Here is a 12812-nt window from a genome sequence, read left to right on the forward strand (position 1 = left end):
GCAAATGGTCTAACTAGCAATGCTAATAGTCGCTAGCTAAAATAATTCCAATCTGAAGGTTGTGTTCAAGCCTAGCGGTACCCGTTTGTTTTAACCCCATCAAACCTTCTGTTCAACATTCTAAATTAATAGCTAAACGTAGTGTTTCAACCACATCCAAAACATTAACTTCAAAAGGTGACAGAAACTGAATACTGCACTGGAGTCAACCCAGGGTGTCAAACACAGACATTGAAAAATGTGGCTCAACTTCACACTTCAGTCAAATTGGTGAAACCAAGAGATCGTTGCATAAAGTATCAAACGAGGTGTTCAGTGGGCGCCTTTCCTACTAGGCCACGATAGCTTAGCCAGGTCTGGAGACAAATGGAACAGAGCCAATTAGTTGGCACGTCAAGCTTTAGACTACAGAGACACAAATCAGTTAGGCCCATGAAATTTTATTGTAGCCTACAAGAACAAATACATTTTGTCACAAGTACATTTCAAATAATTAGTTAACATGACAATTTAAACTAAATTGATACTTCAAATAATCACAAGCTTTAGTGTCCGTTGCAGGTTTAGAAATACTACACCAATGCATGACAAAGATCAGACTACTGGATACATTATGTTCCACAATGCACCCCAACTTCCTTATATTAGTAGACTAACCAAACACTGCGCAAATTTACACTTCATACATTTAAAAAAAAAACTGCCATCTACACAAGACCAGTGGGACCAAAGAGTCTAGTTTCACACATCCTCGTCATGGCCTGCCGCCATGGAGGGGTCCACACCATAGGCCCTATGGCCAGTGCACAAGTTGTATAGGCCTACTGGTTTGAAGTGGCCAGGGAGGTGTGATCCCCAAATAAGAAATCCCATCAGTGAATTAGAAAGATGTTCTGCAGCACTGCAACAGCCTAATTGCACTCAATCTATGGTTAGGCGAACACGACTGCCTTTAAGTTATAAAAGTGTGCTCTTCCTAAAACAATTTCCCCATCTAGGCCACTGATGTTAGTCATTGCAGTATCTGTTCAGTGCACAGGAGCCTTCTAGAAGCGGCCGTGTAGGAAAGCGCCCGCCAACGCGATGGAAAAGAGCGTGACCGAGCTGGACAGCAAGGACACACTGGCTCCTTTGGGAATGGTGATGTTCTTGGTAGCGACAACATCGGGCATCTTGGTCATGTTGGAACTCGCGCCGCCAGCTTCGGTCATAGCAGTCATGGCAGGGGACTTTGTGGTAGTGTTTTGCGCGTGGACCTAAAACAAGCATGGGAGCGTCACTGACTGAGCATTGGCCAAAGTTCACATGTGAAACTGTTTAAAAATTAAATATGAAACATTTGACAAATCGGCACAATTCCCAATACATCATACTTTCGTCCGACTAATTTCAAGCTGCAAAAAAACGCATGCGTAAAGTTAAGATCTAGCCTACATAAGGTGTAAGTAGTCCTGTGCCTAAGAAAATAACCCCACGGCAAATATGTTTCCCAAACAAAATGCACTTCAAATAAAATGTCATTAAATTAAGTCGAGCCCTCACCTTGTGGGAAATGTGTTCATAGCATATAGGTCAACTGTCATTCCTGGATTCAAAATTGCGCCGCCTAAGGCACGTTAGATTTCGAATACATTTTGGCGTTATAATAAGACTCATCTGAGGAGAAGTATCCACGCCATTATTAGGTTCTCAATGAGAAAACCCACCAATTGCCAATAAACCCTAAATTTAGATTCAGTATGATCCATTTATGGTTTCAAAAGCCAATGTTGCACCTGTTGAAATGCATGTATTATACACAATGGACACACTAATTAGAACAGATTAGAAACAAACATGGTAAAGAGTAAATCAATTTACAAGATCTTAACCTACCTGTGATGAACAAGGCAAGGCAAGGAGAATGAATCCAATGTAAGCCGTCAACATTTTAGCCATTTTGTTGTCGGTTTCTTTCTCAGCCGCTTAGTCCTGTCGATGGCTTTTTCACAGTGAATGACTGGAGGACAAATCTAAGGGATTTTATACCCCCACCAGTGACGTCAGGTCAAAAAGGCGCATCCCCAAAACCACCTGTCTTATCCTCCAATGGAAACCTACACTTTATCCGAAACCTCATCATAAACCACAGCACTAAGACCTCTTCTTTGACAAAATATAAGGGTGTGACTGTCAGCAATACAAATACTTGCCTTTGTTTTATTAATAATGGGCTTTTTTTAGGCCTATATGCCTGTAATGGTCAATGAATATCCTTATTAATTCACAGGTTTATAATTTGAAGATCTTGACATATTAGGCTAGGGTCTCCCTTCCTACTAAGATGTATCACGGTTGTTCTCCCTGAACATGATGGGGGAATTTTCTACAATACTATTATAGGTTATAGCCTATGGTGTTCAAAATGTTGGCTATTATGAAAGACATTCTGCCTTAAATGGCAAATAAATGTTTTACACATAAACAGTTCTTATGGCCCCCTCTACCGCTAAAAATAAACAAATTACCACAACGCAATTCAATTAATTTGTCCCTTCATAGTGTCCGTAGAATTATCTTCTGGTGGACCATATCACAACAACAAACCAACCAAACTGTCTCTTTTTTAAAATTTTGGTAGCTAGATCTGAATATTACAAAGTGCTTGCCTCTCCATGCTGCGGTGCCGCATCTTAGCAGTGAGCCTGACCGTAGTGAGATGGTGACCGAGTGCCCGGAGAGGCGCCCTACTCCACCCCCTGCACTCTCTTTCAACTCCAGCTGATGTCAAAATGTCAGCTCCACTGAATGCACCGTTCAGTCTGCAGCCGCCGTTCATCTCAGGATCGGACTGTTTGTTCTTGTGTTGTCATTTCCAGGGGCTGATCAACCGGGACTATACACCAGTGTTCTGGCCTCCTTCCTCCCCGTAGGCAGCACTGAGTGCCTTCTGGATGTCACAAGTCTTTGCCACATACCTTTGGTGGCTTTCTCTGTCCCTCCTCATTCTTAGCCCCCCTCTCACCCCTCCCTCCATTCTCCACCTCCATTTCTTCCTCTACCTTCTATCTCTCCAGGACGGCTCTTTCGGAGGCAGAACTAGAGTATAACCCCCAGCACGTGAGCAAGGCAATCTACACCACCTTCGCCCTGGTCAACCTGCCCCCTAAGATGGCAGAAGCTGAGGGGGAGTTGGGCAACATTTCTGTGTTGGTGTGGACCACCCAACCATGGACCATCCCAGCCAACCAGGCTATCTGCCATTGTCAACAGACTACCTCCAGACTGCACGTTCACTAGAATCACTAACATGATACGGTATATCTCCTATCTGTTGTAAATGTTGGGGCTCCCAAGTGGCGCAGCGGTCTAAGGCACTGCATCTCAGTGCTAGAGTTGTCACCACAGACCCTGGTTCAATTCCAGGCTGTATCACAACCGGCTGTGATTGGGAGTCCCATAGGACGTCCCAGTGCACAATTGGCTCGGTGTTATCCAGGTTAGAGTTTGGTTGGGGTAGGCCTTCAATGTAAATAAGAATTTGTTCTTAACTGACTTGGCCACAGAGTGCGTTTCGAGCCTGGCAACTGCCGGGCACAGAGCTGGAGAGTGTTGGCACCTTCACAGGTAAACTATACAAATACTCACCTGTCATTGTAAAACTTTTTCTTCCCATCCCCACCTAGGTGCAGAACTTGAGGGCAGAGTCTGCCAGCATTCCACCATTTCCGGGAAGGAGGTTCCATTGCTTCCAGCTAATCTTTTGACCATGGGAAAAGGAACAGGATTGGTCCACACAGCTCCTGCCCATGGGATGGAGAACTACAGTGTAGTCTCACAATTTGAACTAACAGTGGTGCGTTCTTTTAGTTGACTGATATAGCAGCTAGATTGACAGAGCTGAGTGAGTTCACCAGCTTGGATGCCAATTAGTTTCTGATGAGCCTCTGAAACAGTCTGGCGTCCAGGCTAATACAGTAGGTTGTAAGTCTTTATGAACTTCCAATGATATATGTACGGCTGTGTGTGTTTCTCCTGTTCCAGGAGTGTATGGCGGATGAGGAAGGCAGGTTCAATGAGCTAGCTGGGCCTGAGCTACAGAATCTGTCTGTGATGGGGGAGGGAAACGACACGGGTAGGAAGAAACTCTATGTGTGTGAGCAACAAAGAGTTCTAGTTCAGCTTCTGCCACTCTGTACACGCTTTTGTTTGTTTTCTCTGTGTGTGTGTGTGTGTGTGTGTGTGTGTGTGTGTCAGTGATTTCCATGCTGAAGGCGGTCGGTGCTCTAGTGAAGGAGGAGGAGTGTGTCCACAGCTATCCGGATGACCGGGGGAGTAAACAGCCTGTAGTCATCAGACCCAGCAAATAGTGGTTCATCAACACCGCCAGCCTCGAAGACAATGCCACGGTAGGAGTCGCACACTGGGAATAACTCTTATAAACAGCGAATGATTCTCAGTTCTCACTGGGATAAATTTAAGAAATATTATTTCAAACAGGCGATGACCCTAACTCACATAACTTAGAACAAGTCCCACAGTTAGTTGGACTCTTAGAAACTGAGAATGTGTCTTTCTCTAGGATTAAGAAACTCTTTCTGACTGTGTGTGTAGGACAGGCTGGTAAAGATGCGTGTAATGCCAGAGTCAGCAAGGGGCAGTCTGTTTGCCCAGCTGGACAGGAGACCGTCCTGGTGTATCTCTCACCAGAGAAGCTGGGGTATGCCCATACCTGTTTTCTACCACATAGAGACAGGAGAGCCTCTCATGAACAAGTAATTACATACACGCACACACACAAACCACGACCCCACTCTGACCCCTGCACTCTCCCCATGTGGCCCAGTTGTTCTCAGAGAAGGGAAGTGACTGCTGGTGGGAGCTGCCCCTGGAATCACTACTGCCCCCTGAGGAGCTCAAGAAGGTGAATCACTGCAGTGCAGTGCAGAGCAGAGTAGGGAACAGTATATATACAGTGCCTTCAGAACATATTCACACCCCTTGACCTTTTCTACATTTTGTTGTGTTAAAAAGTGGGATTAAAATGTATTGAATTGTAATTTTTCTGTCAATGATCTACCCAAAGTACTCTGTCAAAGTGGAAGAAAAGTTCTAAAAAAACACTAATATATCTTAATTATATAAGTGTTCAACCCAGTGAGTCAATACATGTTAGAATCACCTTTGGCAGTGATTACAGCTGAGAGTCTTTCTGGTTAAGTCTAAGAGCTTTGCAGACCTGGATTGTACAATATTTGCCAATTACTCTTGAAAAAATGTGTCAAGCTCTGTCAAGTTGTTGATCATTGCTAGACGGACATTTTCAAGTCTTGCAATAGATTTTCAAGCCGATTTCAGTCAAAACTGTAACTAGGCCACTCAGGAACATTCAATGTTGTCTTGGTAAGTAACTCCAGTGTATATTTGGCCTTGTATTTTAGATTTTTTTCCTGCTGAAAGGTTCATTTGTCTCCTAGTGTCTGTTGGAAAGCAGATTGAACAAGAATTCCTTCCAGGATTTTGCCTGTACTTAGCTCTATTCTGTTTACTTTGTCCTAAAAAACTGCCTAGTCCTTGCTGATTACAAGCATACCCACCACCATTCTTGAAAATATGAAAATACCCAGTGATGTGTTGTGTTGAATTTGCCCCAAACATAATGCATTCTGTTCAGGATAAAAAGTGATTTTCTTTGCCATATTATTTACAGTATTACTTTTGTGCCTTATTGCAAACAGGATGTATGTTTGGGAATATGTTCCTTCTTTTCACTCTGTCATTTATTTTAGCATTGTGGAGTAACTACAATGTTGTTGAGCCATCCTCCGTTACCTCCTATCACATCCATTAAACTCTGTAACTGTCTTTAAAGGTCCCAAACAGTCATTCTGATTCCCATGTAAAATAGCCTTTTTAAATGACTAAAATATCACCCATAATATTTGGGGGGGATGTAAATGCTCAACATTTTTTTTAAAGTACTCTTTTTATCTCATGGCTAACTACCAGGAAGTTTGAAAAGACAGGCTGAGTGGGAGGGGAGCTTATATTCATGAGCTCGCCTTGACTGACAGATCTTTGAAACGCCCATGTTAAGAAACGTGGATGCAGTGAGTAGTGTTGCAGTAATATCATCTCAAGCAAATTTGGTGATGAACAAAGCAACTCAAAAAACATTGATAGCTTTTTTTTGTTGCACAAAGCAACTCAAACAAAATTGATTGCATTTAAAAAAATATACATCTCCCATGTGGCATGTCTCTTGATAGCACTGATGGATGTGTTGGCATGACAACTGCATCAGAGTTTTGAATGACCCTCCCCCCTTTTGTTCCATGCCGACTGAAGACCTAGCTAGCCAATAACTAGCTAACACCAGACACAGACACAAGTATATTTGCCATAGATGAATAGTGTAAACATAATTATATTTGCTAACATCCTAAAGTAACATTTTGGCACCAGTAGAGTAGATATCTAGCTATATAAACCATGCCCATCCAAACACACCTTTTCCACTGTTGGTTACAAGGGGGTATTTATTTAGATTAGGTAAGAGAATATCATGTTACCATTGGTGTATTAAAATGAGAGTTAGGGTGCTGTCACCCTGTCCCCTTAAAAATCCTGCCTCCTAAATCCAAATGTTTGAAATGAGAGAGTGAACCAGTAACTTTATCATTGTAGAAGCCAGTCATTTTTAATATTTTGAAATGGTTTCATCCAAATATCACCCAATTTCATGAAAAACAGGATTTTGACTGTTCATGACCTTTTAAATCGCCACTGGCCTCATAGTTTAATCCCTGAGCTGTTTCATTGCTCTCTGGCAACTGATTTAAGAAGGGCACCTGTGTCTTTGTAGTGACTGGGTCTATTGATACACCATCCAAAGTGTCAAATTAATAACTGCACCATGCTATAAGGGTATTCATTGTCTGCTTTTTTTTAATACCCATCTACCCTTTGCAAAACATAGGAACACTTCCCTGGTCTTTGAGATTGAATCTGTGTTTGAAATTCACTGCTTGACTTAGGGACCTTACAATTATCTGTATGTGTGGGGTACAGAGTTGGGGTAGATTTAATCACTATTATTGCACACAGTGAGTCCATGCAACTTATTATGTGACCTGTTAAGCACATTTTTATTCCCAAACTTATTTAGGCCATAACAAAAGGGTTGAATACTTATTGACTCAATGCATTTCAGCATGTCATTTTTAATTCATTTGTAAACATTTGTAAAAACATAATTCCACTTGGATGTTATAGGGTATTGTATGTAGATCAGTGACACAATCTTAATTTAAGCCATTTTAAGTTCAGGCTGTATAACACAACAAATGTGGAAAAATTCAAGGGTTGTGAATACTTTCTGAAGGCACTGTAACTGCTACATTCACTCACACGTCAGTGAATACGGTTGTATCATTCGGAGATGATTTTAGCGCCGTGTGTGAAGGTTAACATGTGTGTTTGTCAGAGTAAATCAGGAGTAGGTAACAGACTATGAGCGTGGAGAAAATGTGTTGGACATCTGGTTTGACAGTGGAACCTCCTGGGCTGCTGTTTTTGAAGGCGTTAGCTACCCTGGCAAAGCTACGTAATACTGCTGCCAAGTATTCTTACACAAGCGATTACTTTAATTTCTTAGAATTCAAGGTTGTTTCTGAAGGTTGCGTCATCTTAGCTAGGGCTAGCTAAATCCCAATTTGGTAAGTGCCTACCTATAATCACACAGCCAGTAATGCTAAGTCTCCTTACTGCACTACGCAGTTACTGAAGACTTATAAACTGCCTGGTAATGCTATCTCTATTTGCCACATTGATCATTGTGAATAGCAATTACTTAAACTCTATCTCTACATAGTATGTAGCAGCTTAGTCCTCTTACATCAACAACTAGCTTAGTTTCCCTGTGGAACACAAACTGTGACACCGTACATAAGTATTTATTGTTAATGGTGAGGATGATTGTACAAAACATGAGGAACTGCTCTTTCCATGATGAAAATGTGTATATATTAGTAATTTCTCTCTCAGGGCTCTAGTGGTACATGACTTTGTGGTCAGTGAGAAAGGAGAGAAGGTTTTAGGCAACTTAGTAGACCCAGATTCAGCCATCCACGTTGGGAAGGTGAGAGGCAGTGGATATTATTATTATTTTCTTTTCACCTTTATTTAACCAGGTAGGCCAGTTGAGAACAAGTTCTCATTTACAACTGCCAAGATAAACGGCCAAGATAAAGCAAAGCAGTGCGACACAAACAACAAGAGAGTTACACATGGGATAAACAAAGGTACAGTCAATAACACAAATAAAAGTCTATATACAGTGTGTGCAAATGTTGTAAGGTTAGGGAGGTAAGGCAATAAATAAGCCAATACTGGCAAAATAATTACAATTTAGCAGATGAGATCCACTTACTGGAGAAACAGATGCACACTCATGGGGTGGTAAGGCCCCAATCTCTCTGTCTCGTTCCCTCTCTCTCAGGACCCCAGTGTGTCTCCTGCCTATGAGGTGGATGTTTTGCTCTGGTGGGTGGCAAAGTCCAACGTCTTCTCTGAGGTCCAGATCGGCTCGACCGTGCTCAACTCAGCCAGAGACAACATCGATAAGGTGAGTATCTCATGGTGTCTTCTGTGTGTGTCTGTCAATTCATCTGAAAATATGTCTGTCTGTGTGGAAGTTTGTCTCTCCCTGCAATAGGCGGCAGCCCATGGCGGCAGATTGACGAGGGCGGAATTAACTGAGCTAAACTGACCAAGACGCACCTCCAACAACAACACAAAACCTCACATAATGCTGCCCCAAAACAATGACAATTTCTCTCAACCAGTGGCATGAGGGTTTTTTAGGTGAGAGATGATGCCGCACTGTGATAAGCAGTGCTCACTTTGTCCCAGGGTGCTGTTGGAGAGACGCATCACTCCGGTGCTCCACCAACATTCCGTCAAAGAAATCATCTCACATGAATCATGTAGCAGAAAGAGTGTGTTTCCTTTTCTGTAGCCTACAGGCTGGAGATAAAATGGATGATAATGTAATGAGAGACACTTTTTAAATCATGCAGGTTTCTCCAATCAAATAGCCTAACCTAAATGGCACCCAATCAAATAAAAAATGCGCTGGCATGTTAACAAACATCCTAAAAACAGGACAGGTCAAAGTTAAATGGACAATATGGAATGGACCATCAATCACAACTGTTGTCCAGGAGTTTCACCCCATTGTCATAATCAGTGGTTTCAAGTTTGTATCCGTCAATTTTTGACAAGCTGATCATAGTGAAAAATACTTCTGCATTTCCTGCTGTGTAAACAGACTAGACTCACTATAACTCCTGATAAAGTTGGGTAGCTGATATTCAGAGCTTAAATAGCCAAATTGATTAGTCACAGGAATCAGGACTAATGCCAATGCAACGGCCTGTTTAACAAATGGTGGACCTACCACATGGATGGGCATTCGTAAAATTCCATTGGGTGCCGACATGGTAGGCTACACCCCAGTAAGCACGAGCCGACGTCTTTTTGGGAGCCCTGTCCAGAACAGACATCTTTTTTGTTTGTTTTACAAATGGCAGGCTTACCACAGATGGACATTCAATTTCAGGCAACACTATAGGCTACACCTCAGTGGGCACGGGCAGATGCCTTTTGGACATCTTTTTTTGGTGCTGTCTGGATCAGCGTTGATTTCCACATCCAAATCTGAACCAATGGTCTATTTGGTTTCAGATTTTGTCAGGGCTGGACCAGCTTTGATTTTGCCCAAACATAGACATCTATAAATTATGTCTTTTCATCTTTCATTCAAACCAATAATTTGCCTGATTTCAACATCTGGAAAATGTATTTTTAAACAGCTTTTCAATGTCATTTTGCTTACTGGGACTATTCTAGTTAGGCGGGGGAGGCATTTTGTTTGGTCTCACCTAGGGTGGCAGAACGGAAAGGTCCGGCCCCGACTTGATTACACTGTTAATAGAACACTACTACTAATACACTGTCATTAATGAATAGTCTGATACAACTACTCTTCCCCCTCCCAGGCTGTACTGTGAACCTGAGGACCTGTCAGATGGTTTTAGAGGCGATTCTGGACGCAGTGACACGTTCCATCGCTCCCATCGTGTGTCACCTGGTTGAGGTGGTCTACCTACACACCCCAGGACATGACGGTACGGCCCTGTGTGTACGTGTGAGTGTGTCTTAGTGACTCAAAGTAAATCTCTGTATCTCCAGAGGGGGAGACCCTGTTCAGGAATGGCTGGATTAAGAGCAGTCCTGTGTGGAGGAAGCATGTGCTATCAGGGATTCCTTCCTGTCCTCTATCCCAGGACGCAGCGCAGCCGAGTATGAGCTGACCATAGAGATTGAGCCTGGCCTACTGTTCGAACTCATTCAAGAAAGGGGGCAGAATGCACTCTGATGTCTTCATAATCACTATACCACAAACGGCTGAGCTGTAGTTGTATGGAAGTGACAGTCCTGCCACGAACTGTACCTACCTACTCTCTCTCTTTCTCTCTGTCTTCCAGTCTCTCCAGGACGAGCCTAATTCCTATTACGCCCAGCTAACGGAGCTGATGGTGTCATCATGGACCACCCTGAACAGCGCCCTGCCCAGAGACATGCCCTTATCAGCAAGGACAAGACAAGCCGCTAACACTAACAAATTGACAGTACTGTGGCAGCTGTCTCCATAACGAAACATAATGAGTTCAAAAGACCCAAGTATTTTAGAGGTCATATAGTAACCCAGGTCATATTCACCACTAGAGACACTAAACAGAAGAAAATGGACCGAAACAGAGAGTTCCTGATCTTTTGAAATAAGAAGTGTTTTTGCTGCAAAATGTTTTACTACGGTGTGCACTAATGAATACGACCTTGGTAAGCTTCCTAATCATAGCCCCTTGTAACCTTCCTTTCCTCTGTCCAATCAGATGGGGTTACCCGTGAGGACAGTGCTTACCAAATAGCGGCAGTGCCCACCTCTATGGTCCGGTGCCCGAGGTTCCACCGTTACACCTCAGTCTCCCCGGACTGCCCCTGATAGACCATCCTCAACAGGGCGCAGTGACACCCTCACCCATCATCATTACAACCTGCAAATGACCCTCTGATCTGGTCAATCTGCTTGAACTTAGCCAGGACAACCAGGGGTCAGCAAAGAAACACACCCTGCTTAGCAACAGCACCGAGGGGTAACAGAGCGACAGCCAGTCTAGCAGTGCCAAAACTACATTACCCACAATACTTTAAGTGACATTGACTCTGGCATGTTGTTGCTGCATGTGGAGTGAGGATGGCTGATTCAGCACTCATTTTGTGTTATTTATTTAAGGAGAGAATTATCATCTGGTGTAAGGGCTATGCAGTCCTTTTGGGTTGATACGACACCTCTCCCAAAAAAGGGCACATGTCAGTGATGTTCCCTGGAAAGGGAAACGTATTTACTTTTGAATCACTCCTGAGGCACACAGTACAGTAAGATACCTACTGAGAGAATCAAGTCAAAGGGCAGACATGAAGTCAGATTCAAGTTTGTGTGTGCGTTGAGAGGATATATAGGGGATGGTACAATTGAGTGCTTTGGTTTTATTCAAGTTTAATGTTGAAATGGAAGTCATAATGTAACTCATCTTATAATGTGACAAGTAAAGAAGAGATGTTTGAGTTCATTAAAACTTCTTATGGCTGGAGGGCAGTATTGAGTAGCTTGGATGAATAAGTTGCCCAAAGTAAATTGCCTGGTCCTCAGTCTCAGTTGCTAATATATGCATATTATTATTAGTATTGGATAGAAAACACAAACGTTTCTAAAACTGTTTGAATGATGTCTGTGAGTATAACAGAACTCATATGGCAGGCAAAATCCTGAGGAGAAATCAAAACAGGAAGTGAGAAATCTGAGCTTGGTATGTATTCACCACAGTTCCCAATGAAATCCCCTTGAGATATGAATGATGTTGCACTTTCTAGGGGTTCCACTAGATGTCAACCATCTATAGAAATTTGAATGAGACTTCTGTGTTGTGGGACTGAATGAGAGCAGAATCTATCAGGTGACTGGCAGTCAGCCATTTTCTGATCACGCTCATTCCTCATGGTATCCACTTGGGTTCCATTGCTCATCAAGATACAAAGGAATACTCCGGTTGGAACTTTATTAAAGCTATATGTTAAAAACATCCTAATTATTGATTCTGTACTTAGTTTGAAATGTTTCTTCGACCTGTAATAACTTTCTGAAGTTTTTGTCTGGTAGTAACTCTGACCAGAATGAGCGTTTGGATATGTATACCAAACGGAGGTATTTGGACATAAATAACGGGTATTATGGAACAAAACAAATATTTATTGTGGACCTGGGATTCCTGGAGTGCTTTCTGATGAAGATCATCAAAGGTAAGGGAATATTTATCATGTCATTTCTTGTTTATGTTGACGCCAACATGGTTTTTTGAAATCGGACACAGCGGTTGCATTAAGGAGAGGTATATCTATAATTCCATGTGTATAACTTGTATTATCAACTACATTTATGATGAGTATTTCTGTTGAATGATGTGGCTATGCAAAATCACTGGATGTTTTTGGAACTAGTGAATGTAACGCGCCAATGTAAAGTCATATTTTGATAAATATGAACTTTATCAAACAAAACATAAATGTATTGTGTAACATGAAGTCCTATGAGTGTCATCTGATGAATAATCATCAAAGGTTAGTGATTAATTCTCTCTTTGTGACTTTTTGTAATCGTTTGTGGTGCTTTCGCCGTAAAGCCTATTTGAAATCTGACACTGTGGTGGGAT

General features: G+C 42.3%; 1 long non-coding RNA gene and 1 pseudogene across 1 annotated transcript; one reads left to right on the forward strand and one right to left on the reverse strand.

Moving 5' to 3' along the window:
- Positions 1-420: 420 nt before the first annotated feature.
- Positions 421-2981, reverse strand: LOC112256533. Its single transcript, XR_002954423.2, has 2 exons — positions 1876-2981; positions 421-1256 (listed from the first exon to the last, which is right to left on the reverse strand). It is a non-coding gene; the product is annotated as an uncharacterized LOC112256533 (long non-coding RNA).
- A 169-nt stretch (positions 2982-3150) lies between these two features.
- On the forward strand, positions 3151-11797 carry LOC112255739 (annotated as a pseudogene).
- The last annotated feature ends 1015 nt before the right edge of the window (positions 11798-12812 follow it).

Source organism: Oncorhynchus tshawytscha, linkage group LG08, assembly GCF_018296145.1.
Source record: "Oncorhynchus tshawytscha isolate Ot180627B linkage group LG08, Otsh_v2.0, whole genome shotgun sequence".
Classification (NCBI taxonomy): domain Eukaryota; kingdom Metazoa; phylum Chordata; class Actinopteri; order Salmoniformes; family Salmonidae; genus Oncorhynchus; species Oncorhynchus tshawytscha.